Here is a 13,003-nt window from a genome sequence, read left to right as displayed (position 1 = left end):
GAAGAGAGAGAGCGCGGGTGGGGGAAGAGAGGGTGGGGGGGAAGGGAGGGAAGAGAGGGAGGGGAGGGGAGGGAAGAGAGGGAGGGGAGGGGAGGGAAGAGAGGGAGGGGAGGGGAGGGAAGAGCGGGAGGGGAGGGCGGGGGGGGAGGGCGGGGGAGAGGGGGGCGGGGGGAGGGGAGGAGGGGGAGGAGGGAGGAGGAGAGAGCGGGGGGGGAGGGATGGGCGGGGGGAGGGAGGGGGAGGGAGGAGGAGAGAGGAGGGGGGGAGAGAGGAGGGAGGTGGGAGGGGAGGGGAAGGGGGAGAGTCCCCGAGCCCCCTGATCCCCGTCCCCCCAAACTCCCGAGCCCCCTGGTTGGCCCCCCCGAGACTAGCCCCCCACCCCTGAGGCTCGCCCCCCCCACCAACCAAGCACCGAACTCCGGAGGCGCGATCTTCCGAGCACCGGCCTCCCGAGCTGGCTTCAAGATTGCGGCTGTGCGAGACGGCCGGTGGGCCCGGTTGCCAGGGTAACCCTTGACGCTCACCAAGCCCCGCCCCCGGCTGAGCCAGAGAGAGAGATGCCGCGTCTCAGCTGCTCCTGCTGCGTGCGCACCCTTTAGTAAGGTAGCGGCGCTGGGCTGAGGCCCGCCCCTCCAGCCTTCGAGTGGGGCCGGGAGGTGCCTAGCTCGGGCGTGGGTGCGGAGGAGAGGCCGAGGCTTCGAGGCTTACCTGGAAAAACAGGGAAAGGTAGGAAAATTAATGAGATTAAATAAGTTAATTACTTTCTAAATCATTTTTTTTTAAAACAATATGTGTTTTAAAAGCAACGTTTTTTTTAAAGACGCAGAAAGCGGGAAAAAGAAAGGAAAAGTTTGGAATCAAGATGGCGGTGACTCACCTCGGTTCAGAACGATAAGGCCCGCCCACACACGCACCGATTGGCCCGGCGGCACACGCCAGCAACCCGGCGTACGATTGGTCAAGCTCGAGGTCACTCTGTCGCTAATGAGCGGATAATGAGATGCTAATGAGCGGAATGTTAAGGTTTTTCGGATACCGCGGGCGCGATTTTAGCCCGGCCGAAACATAAATACGCTTAAAACCGTTTTGGAAAGGTAAGCTTTCTTTCGACGTAACGCACACGTAGGTACGCCCTGTAACTTTCGAGCGCATAGCCGCCCAGACGCACACCTGCAGACAGACAGACAGAAGGACAGACAGAACGACCGATTTATATATATAGATAGAAGAAGATGGTTTGTGAAAACATTGTGATTTACCTTTTGGTCCACAGAAAAATATACTTTTTAAGTTCAGTCTTATCCTGAAAGTTGATGTTAGAATTTCCCATTATGATGCAGAGTTAGGGACCAGATGCTCCATTTTGTATCCACACAGATGATCCTGAAGCAGCAGATTCCATATCAGGAGATCCATACCATGCCATCATTTGGGGTATTGAAGGAGTGCAGCACGCTGCCATTCTGTATCTAACAGCTACTATACAACAGAAAGTGGACAGAGTCAAATGAACCATGCATTACACAGGATTACATACAGCACAGAAACAGGCCATTCGGCCCAACCAGTCCATGCCGGCGTTTATGCTCCACTCGAGCCTCCTCCCGTCTTTCCTCATCTAAATCTATCAGCGTAACCCTCTATTCCCTTCTCCCTCAGATGCTTGTCTAGCCTCCCCTTAAATGCATCGATACTATTCGCCTCAACCACTCCCTGTGGCAGCGAGTTCCACATTCTCACCACCCTCTGGGTAAAGAAGTTTCTCCTGAATTTCGTATTGGATTTCTTGGTGACTATCTTATATTGATGGCCTCTAGTTTTGCTCTTCCGCACAAGTGGAAACATTCTCTCTCTATCCACTCTATCAAAACCTTTCATGATTTTAAAGACCTCTATTAGGTCACCCCTCAGCCTTCTCTTTTCAAGAGAAAAGAGACCCAGCCTGTTCATCCTTTCCTGATAGGTATACCCTCGCATTTCTGGTATCATCCTTGTAAATCTTCTCCGCACCCTCTCCAGTGCCTCTATATCCTTTTTATAATATGGCGACCAGAACTGTACGCAGGACTCCGTATGCATCAGCTTTATGAACCAACAGAAGGACAGCACAGAAGAAGCAGGGCCGCTCACTTGTTCTGCTGCAGAGACGAGCTCATCAACAACGGTCATTATACAGCAAGCAGATACTTCTCAGCATCCCAGGCACAGAGGCGATTGCACTTGTTATTCAGACTAGTTTCTGACCAATATGCCGCATAGTATGCATGTTGACTGGGTTCAGTTGGCTAATATAGCGCTCCTCTAATTCTGGCCTCTTGAGCATCCCCGATTTTAATCGCTCCACCATTGGCGGCCGTGCCTTCAGCTGCCTGGGCCCTAAGCTCTCCATCTCTCGACCTCTCCTTTAAGATGCTCCTTAAAACCTACCTCTTTGACCACCTGCCCTAATATCTCCTTATGTGGCTCGGTGTCAGATTTTGTTTGCTAACGTTCCTGTGAAGCGCCTTGGGATGTTTTACTATGTTAAAGGCGCTATATAAATACAGGTTTTTGTTTAAAAGGAGTAATTTTGAGGCTGCTCTATAAGGCATGTAAATCAGTACATTCAATGGCATTACCATCGCCGAATCCCCCACCATCAACATCCTGGGGGTCATCATTGACCAGAAACTTAACTGGACCAGCCACACACATACTGTGGCAACAAGAGCAGGTCAGAGGCTAGGTATTCTGCGGCGAGTGTCTCATCTACTGACTCCCCAAAGCCTTTCCAAGGCACAAGTCAGGAGTGTGATGGAATACTCTCCACTTGCCTGGATGAGTGCAGCTCCAACACACTCAAGAAGCTCGACACCATCCAGGACAAAGCAGCCCGCTTGATTGGCACCCCATCCACCACCTTAAACATTCACTCCCTCCACCACCGGCGTACCGTGGCTGCAGTGTGTACCGTCTGCAAGATGCACTGCAGCAACTCGCCAAGGCTTCTTCGGCAGCACCTCCCAAACCCGCGACCTCTTCCACCTAGAAGGACAAGGGCAGCAGGCGCATGGGAACACCACCACCTCCAAGTTCCCCTCCAAGTCACACACCATCCTGACTTAGAAATATATCGGCTGTTCATCGTCGCTGGGTCAAAATCCTGGTACTCCCTAACAGCACTGTGGGAGCACCTTCACCACATGGACTGCAGCGGTTCAAGAAGGTGGCTCACCACCACCTTCTCAAGGGCAATTGGGGACGGGCAATAAATGCTGGCCTTGCCAGCGACGCCCAGATCCCAGGAATGAATAAAAAAATATGATCACCTGGGCCCTATAAATCCAGTGAATTCTGTGAGAACCTGCTGACAGTTTTGCATTCTGTTCCATTCTGGCACTATATGTGTTGATGTGTAGCCGTGATCGTATTGAATGGCGGAGCCGGTTCGAGGAGCCGTATAGCCGACTCCTGCTCCTAATCCTTATGTTTCAAATTATAATCCAGAATAGCTCCGGTAAATCTAAAGCTTTGGATGTATTCTGGTATTTTTAAAATGTGTTTTTAAATGCAGAATAATGCTGTATTAACAGAGTATCACGGACATTGGAAACAGTGAAGCGATATGGGGGGAAAAATTCAGTATCGCCCCGTTTGGGGCGCCATTATCGGCCGTGCGCAAAGTTTAGCGCCTGGCGCTAATTATCGCCTCCGACGGCAAACTTGGCTTTTATTGCCCCTGGAGGTGATTGGAGCGCTAAATCAGGCGCTTCACACCTGTCTTAAGGCGCAAAGGCCAAGGAGCGAGGCGCTACCTCAGAGCGCTGGCGAAGCAAGGAAGGGCAAATCAAAATAAACCCGCAAAGTGCTGCTCAGTACCCAAAACTCCTTCACACAGCGTTGAACCTCTCCAGAAGTCTCTCTCTCTCAGAATGCATGGTGCAAAAATTTCACCGACGAAAACAGTCAGGAAGCGGTCGCCTTTAAATAGCGCTCCCCTAGTCCCTTCCTGACAGCATAACGCTCCCCTCAACCTGTCGTTGCTAGCGGCAGGTGGTAAGGCAGAGGGCGCCACTCAATATCCGGTCCGGGGCGCTAACGGCGCGATGCGCACTCGACAGCAAACTTGGCTTTTATTGCCCCTGGAGGTGATTGGAGCGCTAAATCAGGCGCTTCACAACTGTCTTAAGGCGCAAAGGCCGAGGAGCGAGGCGCTACCTCAGAGCGCTGGCGAAGCAAGGAAGGGCAAATCAAGATGAACCTGCCAAGTGCTGCTCAGTACCCAAAACTCCTTCACACAGCGTTGAATCTCTCCAGAAGTCTCTCTCTCTCTCTCTCTCTCAGAATGCGTGGTGCAAAAATGTCACTAACAAAAAAGGGCAGGAAGCGGTTGCCTTTAAATAGCGCTCCCCCAGTCCCTTCCTGACAGCAAAACGCTCCCCTCAACCTGTCGTTGCTAGCGGCAGGTGGTAAGGCAGGGGGGCCACTCAATATCCGGTCCGGGGCGTTACCAGGGCGTTGCGCACTCGACTGACGTCACGATCTGCCAGCGCAGAAGATCGTGGCGGTAGTGTTTAGCGCCACCGCAAAATGTCTAGTCAATTTCGCGAGGGGTGCAAACATCGCCGCGCTCGGGCGCTAGTTGCTTTGCACCCCATTAGCGCCCTCTTAAGGCGCTAACGGGAGGTGCAAACAACTGAATTTTTCCCCCCATGTATTTTTCTTAACGTTTTCATAGGCAGGTATTGTGTAATCTGACAAACCTGTAAAGAAATGGCTTCACGTGTTCATCACGAGTCATCTTGTAAATGTGATCGATTTACGTTTGTGTATTAACAAGACAGGAATTCAAGCACAGCCGGAAAAGGTTATTTTATATATTAAGGACAGGTGAGTAAAGAGGTTGATGGAGCAGTAGACCTTTAGTTGCAGGACTGCTGCAGTTTAAGAACCGTGTAATATCCTGGGCCGGGTTTTAACGTGAGCTACGAGTTGAAAAACAGTTCAGACATTGTGATTGAGGAGGCTACAGTCAAAGGTCGTGGCTACTGATAGACTACTAAATGTAGTCTAGTTGGTTTGGAGTTTTTCAAGTCAAGCGTATTTGACAGGTTTATGTGCCATTATAAACAATGATAGCGATGCTCGAGTGGATTAGGTGACCATTATCTGAACCACAGATCACATTGCAACCTGCGTCTTATCCAGCGCCAGTATTATGTTTTTATATGTGACAGGGATGGAGAACCTTTCATTCTTTCTTACGTTTATACTCTGAAGATAAACATTAGTTTTCACTTCATACCGAGTGATTTTGGTAGCTTTGTTTATTAAAGCTGAAGAAGTGTCAGCTGTGGCTCAGTGGGCAGCACTCTCGCCCCTGAGTCAGAAGGTTGTGGGTTCAAGTCCACACTCCAGAGACTAGAGCACAAAAATCTAAGCTGATACTCCGAGGGAGTGCCGCACTGTCAGAGGTGCCGTCTTTCGGATGAGATGTTAAACCGAGGCCCGGTCTGCTCTCTCAGGTGGACGTTAAAGATCCCGTGGCACTATTTCGAAGAAGAGCAGGGGAGTTATACCCGGTGTCCTGGGGCCAATATTTATCCCTCAATCAACATCACTAAAAACAGATTATCTGGTCATTATCACATTGTTGTTTGTGGGAGCTTGCTGTGCAAATTGGCAGCCAGGTTTCCTACATTACAACAGTGACTACTGATCCAAGGAGAGGACATATAAATTGGCCAGAAAAAGCAATAATCCTGAGGATTGGGAGCAGTTTAGGATTCAACAAAGGAGGACAAAGGGATTAATTAAGAAGGGGAAAATAGAATATGAGAGTAAGCTTTCAGGGAACATAAAAACTGACTGTAAAAGCTTTTATAGATATGTGAAGAGAAAAAGATTGGTGAAGTCAAGAATCAGGGGACTTTATAATGGGAAACAAAGAAATGGCAGACCAACTAAATACATATTTTGGTTCTGTCTTCACAAAGGAGGACACAAATAACCTCCCAGAGATGCCGGGGAACATAGGGTCTGCTGAAAGGGTGGAACTGAAAGAAATCAGTATTTGTAGGGAAATGGTGTTAGGGAAATTGATGGGATTGCAGGCCGATAAATCCCCAGGGCCTGACAATCTACATCCCAGGGTACTTAAGGAAGTGGCCCTAGAAATAGTAGATGCATTGCTGATCATCTTCCAACATTCGATGGAATCTGGAACAGTACCCATGGATTGGAGGGTAGCTAATGTTACCCCACTATTCAAAAAAGGTGGTAGAGAGAAAATGGGAAATTACAGACCGGTAAGCCTGACATCGGTAGTGAGGAAAATGCTAGAGTCCATTATAAAAGATGTAATAGCAGAGCACTTGGAAAACAGTGACAGGATCGGATAAAGTCAACATGGATTCACAAAAGGTAAATCGTGCTTGACTAATCTACTGGAATTTTTTGAGGATGTAACTGGTAAAATAGATAAGGGAGAACCAGTGGATGTGGTGTATCTGGACTTTCAGAAGGCCTTCGATAAGGTCCCGCATAAGAGATTAGCGTGTAAAGTTAAGGCACATGGGATTGGGGGCAAGGTATTGAGTTGGATAGAGAACTGGTTGGCGGACAGAAAGCAAAGAGTTGGAATAAATGGGTCGTTTTCCGAGTGGCAGGCAGTGACTAGTGGGGTACCGCAGGGATCAGTCCTTGGGCCCCAGCTATTCACAATATATATTAATGATCTAGACGAGGGAACTAGATGTAATATCTCCAAGTTTGCAGACGACACAAAGCTGGGTGGGCGTGTGTGCTGTGAGGAGGATGCCGAGAAACTCCAGTATGATTTGGACAGGTTGGGTGATTGGGCAGATGTATGGCAGATGCAGTATAATGTGGATAAATGCGAGGTTATCCACTTTGGTGGCAAAAACAGGAAGGCAGATTATTATCTAAATGGCAATAGATTGGGAGAAGGGGAAGTGCAACGAGACCTGGGTGTCCTTGTGCACCAGTCGCTGAAGGTAAGCATGCAGGTGCAGCAGGCAGTTAAGAAGGCAAATGGTATGTTGGCCTTCGTAGCAAGAGGGTTCGAGTACAGGAGCAAGGATGTCTTGCTGCAGTTGTACAGGGCCTTGGTGAGACCACATCTTGAGTATTGTGTGCAGTTTTGGTCGCCTTATCTGAGGAAGAATGTTCTTGCCATGGAAGGAGTTCAGCGAAGATTCACCAGGCTGATACCTGAGATGGCAGGAATGACGTATGAGGAGAGATTGGGTCGATTGGACTTGTACTCGCTGCAGTTTAGAAGAATGAGAGGGGATCTCATTGAAACTTATAAAATTCTGACAGGACTGGATAGACTAGATGTAGGAAGGATGTTCCTGATGGTCGGGGAGTCCAGAACCAGGGGACACAGTCTAAGGATAAAGGGTAGGCCATTTAGGACAGAAATGAGGAGGAATTTCTTCACCCAGAGAGTGGTGAACCTGTGGAATTCTCTACCACAGAAGGCAGTTGAGGCCAATTCATTAAATATATTCAAGAAGGAGTTGGATATATTTCTTCAGGCTAAAGGGATCAAGGGTTATGGGGAGAAGGCAGGGACAGGGTACTGAATTTGGATGATCAGCCATGATCGCATTGAATGGTGGAGCGGGCTCGAGGGGACGAATGGCCTACTCCTGCTCCTATCTTCTGTGTTTCAAAAATACTTCATTGTCTGTAAAGCGCTTTGGGACGTCCGGTGGTGGTGAAAGGCGCTATAGAAATGCAAGACTTTCTTTCCTATCACTTCCATGACTGGAAGAAATATTACAGCAATATTTAGAAATATTTGTACAGGAAACTTTGTGTTATCCGAAGGTTAAATGTCCAGCAAGCTCGAGCCACCGGCAAAAATCAGGAGTCTTTCCGTTAGTTTTTTTTTCTTTTCGTTGCTTTTTTTTCATCAGTCAGGCTCTGCAAGGTCTCGCTGAAGCTGTTGCTAAGCTACAGAGACACTTGCAAGGTACGGCTGACTGTTTAGAAGCTGTTGCTAAGCAACAGGGTTTGTTGCTAGATACGGAGCTCAAAATCTCCGTATGTTTCAACATTAGCGCTGGTTTGTCCGGCAGTTTCGATGGGCCGGCAACAGCTCGGTCCCGTCGGTGCCGGATATCACAAAGTTTCCTGTATCTACATTGCTGCTAAATATTCTTAAACATGGGATAATGCGAGTGTGGTGTGACACAGGACAGTAGCAGCTCTCACGGCAGAGGTCATAAGAGTGAAGCTCGAGTAGTTTTATTGATATTACGGTACTTGCAAAGACACTCCATGGTTTGTTACTCTGTATAATAATGGCCCTGAATTTCCACAGGCCTTTCTGGTGCAGTTGCGGCGAGAGGCCTGAGAATGATGATGGGGCCTGGATAGGCCGGGTCCTGGGTAGGGTAGGGAGCTCACGGAGCGGGTGTAGGTGGAGGAGGGCGTTCCCAGGCTGAGAATTACCTGGGACCCTGCCTGGGTTACGCTGGGCATCTGGCAAACCAGGAGAAACAAAGCACATCAGCCTTGTCAGCGGTGTAAGTGGGGCACACCTGGGGGTGCAGGCCTGTGTCCTGGCCTGTACCCCACCCCTCGCTTCCCACATCTTTCTAGATGAACCATCTCGGCTTTTTGACATGTAATGCGAGCATGTTCTTTTAAATCATTCTCCTCCGCTTCCTGACGGCTCAGCTAATCGTACGGACTTTGCTGTGTGGGAAACCATCTTACCGTTCCGTGACACAGCGCTTGGCCACATCTGGCTCTGATTCACTTAACTGCCGCTGTCGGACATTACAGCATTTAAACGTTTTCAATAAAGCTTAAAGGAAAATGTCAGTGCTTCTCATATTTAACTCTGCTGTTGAATGTTCTTCCTGAGGACGGTGACTTGTGCTGAGATTTCGGGAGCCAGTCGCTCGCCAGTCTCTCCCGGGTAGCCATTCTTCCCGTGTGAGCCAAGACGGCGAGGGTCAGTGGGCTGTTCCTGAATGGTATCGCACCTGAACCCAATTTTGCCAACACCTAACATTCGCATTCATGCATTTCAAGCATCAGTCACTGTATTGTGAGCATCAGTCACTGATTAGCTTTCTCCTCTCCAGAACCTCATGATGCTGAGGCCCAACTTTGGCAACCAGTCGAGGTTGGTTCGCTCAGCATAGAGCAGAGGTTTAAAGCTGGAAACTTCAGCTCAGCACAACGCAAGCAATGTTTAATAAAGCAGCCCGCTTGATCGTCACCCCATCCACCACCTTAAACATTCACTCCCTCCGCCACCGGCGCACCGTGGCTGCAGTGTGTACCATCTACAAGATGCACTGCAGCAACTCGCCAAGGCTTCTTCGGCAGCACCTCCCAAACCCGCGACCTCCTCCACCTAGAAGGACAAGGGCAGCAGGCGCATGGGAACACCACCACCTTCAAGTTCCCCTCCAAGTCACACACCATCCTGACTTGGAAATATATCGTCGCTCCTTCATTGTCGCTGGGTCAAAATCCTGGAACTCCCTCCCGGACAGCACTGAGGTAGCACCTTCGCCACATGGACTGCAGCGGTTCAAGAGGTGGCTCACCACCACCTTCTCAAGGACAATTAGGGATGGGCCATAGAATCATAGAATAGTTACAGCACAGAAGGAGGCCATTCAGCCCGTCGAGCCCGTGCCGGCTCTCTGCAGGAGCACTTTTAACTAGCCCCACTCTCCCGTCCTTTCCCCGTAGCCCTGCAAATGTCTTTCCTTCTGAAAGCCGTGATTGAGTCTCCCTCCACAACCCTTTCAGGCAGTGCATTCCAGATCCTAACCATGCCGCTTTTGGTTCTTCTGCCAATCGCCTTAAACCTGTGTCCTCTGGTTCTCAACCCTTCTGCCAATGGGAACAGTTTCTCTCTATCTACTCTGTCTAGACCACTCATGATTTTGAACACCTCTGTCAAATCTCCTCTTAATCTTCTCTGCCCCAAGGAGAACAACTCCAGCTTCTCCAGTCTATCCACGTAACTGAAGTCCCTCATCCCTGGAATCATTCTCGTAAATCTTTTCTGCACCCTCTCTAAGGCCTTCACATCCTTCCTAAAGTGCGGTGCCCAGAATTGGACACAATACTCCAGTTGGGGCCGAACCAGTGTTTTATAAAGGTTCATCATAACTTCCTTGCTTTTGTACTCTGGGCAGGATTTTCATTGGGCCGTGGAGGCGGGATTGGAGGCGTGCGGGGGGTTAAAATCCTCGAAATCGGGGGGCACAAACCCATCCCGTCCCCAACCCGCCTCCATGCCAGTTTCAAAGGAGGCGGATACCCGACCTGTGCTGGGACTCGCCTCCCCGAGGCGGGAAGGGGATTAGTGCCAATTAACTGCCTGTTAGCAGGTAGATAACAGGCAGTTTTTAGCCTAATCCCTATTTTCATTGTTGAAGTGTGGGATTCCCGACGGCTCCAAACCACGCCAAGTTAGCGAGGCGGGCCGTCGGGCTGAAGGGCTTGGAGGGGTCGAGATGTCTGGTGTTCAGGTGAGTGATGGGTGCATGAGTGCAAAGAAAAGTGTGTTTGGTGTGTGTAAAGTGTTTAAATAAGTTTTACTTACCTTTACAGCCTTCCTTCAGGTCTCGGGAGTCCCTCATCTCACCGACACAGAAAGCAGAATGGTCGCGAGCTGTCAAAATCTGCAGCATTCAGCTTTCTGTTCTGGAGAGATCTCTAAATCAGCCTGAGAGGAAGGAATTAACCTGGAGTACAGATTGTCAGTGTTTGACAGCTTCAAAGAGCTGTGAAACACTGATATTTCATCTGTCAAAAGCTCTTGACAGATGAAATGTCAACCTGTGACGTCACCTGTTGCCGGGTGGCCCTTAATTGGCCTGCTGAGCCCGCTGGGCGGGCTTAACAAGGTCAATCAAGTGAAAATCGAGTGGGTTGGCCACAACTCGATGGAGGCGGGACTACAACCCCAAAAGTTGTAGTCACGCCTCCAGTATCAAAATCCAGCCCTGTGCCTCGTTTTATGAAGCCCAGAGTCCCGTATGCTTTTTAAACCGCTTTCTCAAGCTGCCCTGCCACCTTCAACAATTGGTGCACACATACCCCCAGGTCTCTCTGTTCATTCCGTGAATGAATTTTAAAAAAATCGGCTTTTTGTTATTAGAGATTATTCAGGGCCTTTGGGTTTCTCTGCAAGCAGGAGTTAACTGGGATGAATTGCCTCCCTTATCTGTACTCTTCTTTGTGGCACTAGATTTGGGGAATAGCCAGTTAGACACAGAAGGGACTAAATTGTGACACTGATTTCTTACCTGCTTTCAGATTTGTTCTGGAGATGACCTTTTGTGGAAGAAGATCGGTATAAGAATGCCAACAAGCAGCGAGGACAGCATTTACAAGACTTTGTAATTGTAAGTACCCGGAGAAGGGGTGACTGGCTTATTGTCAAAGTGGACCGTTATTTCATTAGTACGATTGTAAACTGCTATAAATATTTGACAAGCTGGTCCATTGATGATCTCCGGTGAGGCCTGCTGTGGATGAAGCCTGGTTTTATTCCGTCTCTGAAACTTGAGCACAGTGTTTCTGAGTGTGGTTTAATACTTTCGCAAAATACAATGTGTGTCGGGCCACACACAGACTCACTGTAGTCTGGAATCCTGTGTGCAACCTTTTCCGTAAATGTAATTACACTGAATTGGAAAGAGTTTGTATTTATTAGTTGGAAAATGATGTGTGGTGGGTTGCTGGAATATTGAGTATATTAGCAGAATATTGACAAAAACAGTAACACAAAAGCAAAATACTGCGGATGCTGGAAATCTGAAATAAAAACAGAAAATGCTGGAAATACTCAGCGGGTCAGGCAGCATCTGTGGAGAGAGAAACAGAGTTAACGTTTCAGGTCGATGACCCTTCATCAGAACTGGAAAAAGCTGGAGATGGAACAGGTTTTTAAGCAAATGCAGGGGCCGGGAGAGGGGGGAGGGGAGGAAAGAACAAAAGGGAAGGTCTGTGATAGGGTGGAAGGCCGGAGAGATTAAATGACAAAGGGGATGGTGGTGCGAGGCAAAAGGAGATGGTAATGGGACAAGTAAAGGAACAAAAGATGGGTCTAGATGAAGTGTAAATGGCAGAATGATCGACAGCAGCCTTGTGAGAGAGAGAGAAAAACGAGATGGGGCAGAGGTTATGGTCTGAAATTGTTGAACTCGATGTTGAGTCCAGTTCTGAAGCTGGGAGCAGAGCAGGCACAGCGACAGGAGGCAGGCAAGTGAAGGTTCCAAAAATGATATTTCTGTCGGTTTTGTTTTATAAATGATTAATTTCTGTAGTTATGGAAAGAGATTTTTTTTTTTAAAGGGAGAGTTGGTTCAGTGATATCGTTACTTGCAGCCTCCCAGGTTTGTGCCCACAGCTCTAAACCGCCTACAATTTGGCACAAATGTGTATTAAAATGGATTTTCTCAGTTAGCAAGAAATGAACCATGTACTAGGCTATAAAGTATCTGGAAATAAATCAGCACCAACCAGTTAGATCTCTGGAGTGCTTTTCACATAACTCTAATGTCCTAAAACGCTTCACAGAGGAGAAGCAGACCCCACTGCAGGAAGAGCGGAGTTAAGAGGGGCGACCGTAAGCACGGTCAAAACAATGGCAGAGAGAAGTAGCAAGCTGGAAGGGTTTACGGAGGGAGTTCCGGAGGGTAGGGCTGAGATGTGTGGAAGTTCTGTCCCAATAGCAGAGCAGCGGGAGGTGGGACAAACAGGAGGCCAGAGTCGGAGGGCTAAAGGGTATGAACAGGGATGGTGGGCTCGCGCAGGCGGTAGCAGTAGGGCGGGACATGACCACGAAAATATTTGTAAGCAAGGATGGGGATTTTGAATTTGCTGAGTTGGGGAACAGAGAAGCTTGGCAAAGACAGGGTGTGGTGGGTGTATGGGATAGGTAAAGGTGACAGAGCATTGGATGTTGGAGTTTGTGAAGGCGGCAGCTCAAAGAATCAGCAAGGAGGGCATTGGA

The 13,003-nt window shown here is 48.9% G+C and overlaps 1 protein-coding gene across 3 annotated transcripts in view; it reads left to right on the top strand.

Annotated features, from left to right (window-relative positions):
• The window catches only part of frmd4a (FERM domain containing 4A), an 894,188-nt gene that overhangs the window by 49,913 nt on the left and 831,272 nt on the right, over positions 1-13,003 (top strand). For all 3 annotated transcript variants that reach the window (XM_086010812.1, XM_086010811.1, XM_086010810.1), the window contains one exon: positions 11,302-11,390. The gene's annotated coding sequence lies outside the window, so the exon portion shown is untranslated. The remainder of the gene's footprint in view (positions 1-11,301; positions 11,391-13,003) is intronic.

This window comes from Somniosus microcephalus, chromosome 17 (genome assembly GCF_052327205.1).
Source record: "Somniosus microcephalus isolate GS21.2 chromosome 17, FLI_Smic_1.0, whole genome shotgun sequence".
Lineage (NCBI taxonomy): Eukaryota > Metazoa > Chordata > Chondrichthyes > Squaliformes > Somniosidae > Somniosus > Somniosus microcephalus.
This window is presented reverse-complemented; position numbering and strand designations above follow the sequence as displayed.